The sequence below is a fragment of the Mirounga angustirostris genome, unplaced genomic scaffold (genome assembly GCF_029215605.1).
Source record: "Mirounga angustirostris isolate CCGP_5_RB_7025 unplaced genomic scaffold, mMirAng1.0.hap1 SCAF_11, whole genome shotgun sequence".
NCBI classification, from domain to species: domain Eukaryota; kingdom Metazoa; phylum Chordata; class Mammalia; order Carnivora; family Phocidae; genus Mirounga; species Mirounga angustirostris.
In genome coordinates, this window is record NW_026991719.1 from 32,299,917 (window position 1) to 32,304,747 (window position 4,831).

The following is a 4,831-nucleotide window of genomic DNA, read 5'->3' on the forward strand; positions in this document are numbered from 1 at the left end:
CCACGTGTCCCCATACAATGCTGTTATAATGCCATTGATTATATTCCTTTTGCCGTACTTTTCATTCCTGTGATTTCTTCATTCCATGACTGGAAGCCTGTAACTTCCACTCCCCTTGACCTATTTCACCCATCCCCCTACCACCTTCCTCTCTGGCAACCGCTAGTTTATTCTTTGTATTTATGCATTTGTTTCTGTTTTTTTGTTTGTTTTGTATTTTTAGGTTCTTTGTATATTTAGATTCTTTCTTGACCATTTCCTTGCGGACTCCAACATTTCACATCAGTTTCTTTTCAAATTTTTTTTCTAGCCAGACTTTGGTAATTGAATGTGGTAGTCATTTATCTGCAGTTCAGTCGTTGTTACCATCCTGCCTCCATGAGTTTTAAAAGTTCAATTGGATTACTGAAGCAGCACTTTCTGTTTGGGAGAAGCTTACAGTGGCCGTCCCCTCCCACTAAGAACATATTTACTCTACTGTCTCAAAGACTGGCTGCAGTTTTGTTTTGTTTTGCTTTGTTTCCTAGTAAATACCAAGAATAGCATGGGTTGGTGAAAGAACTATACCGGAAGAAGGAATTCAAATTGGGAGGTAGCATGGAAACCCCCAAAAGAGATCACTGGGGCCTAAAGCCAGGCAACAGAAATGGGGGCGACAGGCTGAATGTGAGTGGTATTTCTGGGCAGGGGGGCAGAGCTGCGTGCTGTGGTGGTTCCACAGATCTGGGGAGGGAGGGATCGGGTCCCAATTCTGGAGGGCACGTGGCGAGCTGATGGTGGTTTGCCTCGTGGACTGACAGTTCAGGAAGAGGAGAAGCAGGTCCCTTCTTCATCTCTCTTTGTAAAACAAATATCAGTTTATAAGGTTTTACACTGTTTATAGACCTCCTTCCTCAAGGGTCGAATAGCTAGAAGCCGGTGAATGGGGTGTGGGAGAGGTTGAGTTGAGAGCCTGGGGACACACCCACGGGTAAATGTCTGACAGTCAGAAGTGGAATTGTGAAGCTTCCAGAGATACTAGATCTAGGAGCCACCAGCTCCCAAGTAGTAGTTGAAACTGTGAGAGTGAATTTAGCTACCCAGGCAGTGTGTGGTGGAAGGAGAACATTGGGCTTGGTGGAACTCTGGAAAGTTTGAACATTACAATGTCGATTTAATTACCTTTTTAGAAATAGGCCATCATGCACATTAAATGAAATCCAAATGGTTCAAGAAGACACACAGAGAAAAAGGAGTCCTTCTCCAGCCTTCTCCCCTGGCTGTAGTGTTCCCAGCCCTAGAAACTACCACTTGTATTGGGTTCTTGTGTATCCTTTCATAGATACTCTGTATAGATGCAAATATTTGCAAATGAGTTTGTTAGGATTATTTCATACAATGCCATATAGTGTTCCTTCTGGTTGAGTTGAGGTCCTGGTGACACACCCACATTTAAATGTCCGGCAGTCAGTGAGAAATGGGAACTTTGGAGCTTGTAGGAATGTGGGCCAGAGATATTAGATCCATGAGTCACCAGTTCACAGGTGGTAATTGAAGCAGTGAGAGTAAATTTATCTACCCAGGCAATGTTTATTCCCTTGTAGAAGTGCAGAGAGAAGAGAGGAGTGAGCAATAGAAAGAAAACCAGGGAGACAAAGGTTGTATATCCCCAAGAGAAGAGAAGAAAGGACATGACATTATTATGTTCAAGAAATTAAATTATTGGAAGTAAAAAGAAAACACTTAAAGTTGTTTTTTTTAATTTCAAGCAGGCATGGGGAGGAAGGAAAGCACTATGCTGAAAGGGGACACACGGGCTTTTAGAAGACATGGACAGACATCCCAAAGACACCCTTTCTCTCCTTGCTTAATTTGCTCAGGACTGCCTTTCAGGGAAGTCTTGGGAGGCCCTAAACACCACGGGCATCTCAGTGGTACACATTGAAGCGATATGTCTTTTCTCCTAAAAACATTCTAGCTTCCTTTTCTTCATTTGGAATGATCATTTCCGCATCATTCTCCCAATGTGAGAAGCCGCAGGCTCCAGCTCGGAGGCTGTCGTCTGCAGCTTGCTGGCCTCTAGTGGCCAGGAAGGAACCTCCCAGCTCCTGGTCCTGCCTGGCTTCACTGTGACGAGACGGGCGCCTGGAGGCAGCCGTGGACGCTGTCTTCCTTACTAACCATGGGAAGGGCTTCCGGAGAATATTGGACAATCCGCTGCTTTACCCAAACCATCGTTTACCTGGGTAAGAAACTTCCGTTGGCCCAGAGCAAATCATGGAGGCCGCATTTAGGCCCACTCTCAAGCCCCTTGTTTCTGGGATGTGGATATGTTCTATGGATAAGACTTTCCAATTTCTCTGATGAAAGATGCAAAAATAGATGGCAGGTGAGATATGTTTGTAGCAGACTCTCACAAGCCTGTGAGGAGGAAGATCAAGTGGAAATAATATATGTTTGTAGACTCTAAAGAATATATGTATATACAACATTATTTTGGGGGGAAAAAAATCAGTGATAATGTCACCTCTGCAGTAGGTTCTTGGACATTTGCAACTTCTCCAAGCTTCAGTTTGCTCATCTGAGAATAACAGTACACCCCACAGGCATGTATTGCTGAAATTACATGAGTCAATAGGTAGAGGTTTACCTTTTGCTGTGCAGGACTGACACTTATTGAAGATTCAATAAACTTAGCTACTGGTGTTATTTTTAAATAGTATTATTCTCTAGGAGATACAGTCCTATGCTCAGATGTATGACAAGATGGCCCTCTCGGGCCTACAATTCCACATCACACGACTCTGTGACCTGCGTTATGGCCTGCAATTGTATGAGCACAGGAAAACAGCAGAAGAGACCAGAGACATGTCACAGCACAGGCCCTGGGTCAGCCCTGCGCCACACACTGGAGGGGAACCGCATCCTTTCATCCTCGGACACGGGCACTCTGCTCCCTCCCAGCCATACAGGGATGCTCTCGGAATGGGACAGAGGCTGCCAGTGATGGCAATCTCCCTCCTAGTTCCATGTGCCAAGAATGCTTTCCAAGTGGACAAAAGATTGGCATCAAGCTGAAGTAAATCAAAATGGTAAGACTTTGCAGGATGGCTGGAAAAACGAAACAGACCTAAGTAAATAACTGATCTTAAAAACTAGCAAAGGTGATTTAGATGTCAGTCTGATTTTTTGCATGATATAAATAATATCAATCCTTACATTTTGGCAGAAAATAATACTGGTAATACCACATAGTTTGTCCGTTCTATCTGGCAGCAATAGAGTTAGTAGAACTCTGTGATTGGTGTGCATAGGAAGAAACCATATATGCTTTTATTGGGACATAGAACCTACATATACTTAATTCTTCTTTATGGAAGGGTAGAATAACAAGTTGGTGAATTAACTGCAGTAAATAATAATAATAAACTATAAATTCCTTAGAAGAATCCATCACTATAAATCAGCAAACATTCCAATACAGAAGACATTATAGTTTGGAATTACAAGACGGAAAGTTAACATCAAAATGGCTCACACTGTTGGCTATCTACTGCACACCAAATGCTGGGCAAAGTGCCTTTCCTGCACCATTGCATTTAACTGAAACATATAGCATATTCTCACATTTTACAGTTGTTGCCACTGAGGTTCTTTATAGAATTTTTTTTTTCTTTTTCTTCATATACCTTTACCACAAATCATAAATATATATTTGTTTGGATATTTGATATCAAAAATTATAATTGCAATGTAAGTGAAGCCTTTTCTTGTGAGAAGTAGCTGGGTCCATTTTTCTGGTTGGTGAGGTAGGAGAGGCAGCACAGGAATCTGCACCAAATTTGATTCAAGCTCCGAGCAGCTGTAACCTGGGCTCTACCTTCCACAGACTGAGGACTGTCTATCCCTCCTGGCTCCTCCGTGAGTGCTGGCTCTGAATACTGACTGCACTGGACTCTAATAGCCTTTGCTTGGGAAGGGAAAAAGAGGAGCTTCCTCTTCAGCAGCCATTATTCTAATACATTTAAGTCAAAGAAGAACATCCCTGAAGGAGTTCATTAGTACGAACACTTAAAACATGCAGAAGCACTCTGGGAAGTGGGACTCCTAGAAGAGCAGTCATGTTGCCCGAGGAGAAAGATCTCAATCAACAGATGACAGTTAGCACTGTAGATTTCTTCAACCAGGTCAGAACTCTGCACTGAAGCAAGCTGTCTAGTCATGGCTGCAGGTCCAAGATCCGAGTATCATTGGGAAGATGCTTTTAATATTAAGGCCCAGTCAAAGATTCTGCTCCAGAATACATCAACTATTTGATGACTTGAGTTCAGGATTCACTTGATCATGAAACCCTTTTTCCTTCTAAGACAGGTGTTCCATTTTCCCAAAACTTTATATCTGTGGTAAAAACTAGTCTAAAGCATTCGTTCAAGGTTTATACCCATATTTCTTGCCAGCACTTTGATTCTGTGATGCAATAGCAAGTAAAGGCCTGCCACAACACATCCTTTAAGTATTTTATTTGTTCCAAAGTTTGATTTCATTGATAGGTAAAAGTTGGCACCACAACAGGAATTCATTGAAAGATTTCTGTAACACAGTTGCCCTCTTACTTCGTCTACTTGTTAGAGTTATCTTCTTGCCAGTCTGTTACAGACTTGAGTTATAGGTCAAAATGTGTCCTCTCCAAAAATTATATGTTGAAGTCCTAACTCCCAATACCTCAGAATGTGATTTGGAAATAGTGTTCTTGCAAGTGTAATCAAGATGAGGCCTTTAGGGTGGACCCTAATCCAGTATGTCTGGTGTCATAAAAGGAAAATTTGGACCCAGAGACGTGCACACAGGGAGA

General features: G+C 42.4%; 1 pseudogene; it reads left to right on the forward strand.

Annotated features, from left to right (window-relative positions):
- Window positions 1-2,161: 2,161 nt before the first annotated feature.
- Window positions 2,162-4,575, forward strand: LOC123843636 (MOB kinase activator 1A-like; annotated as a pseudogene).
- Window positions 4,576-4,831: the final 256 nt, after the last annotated feature.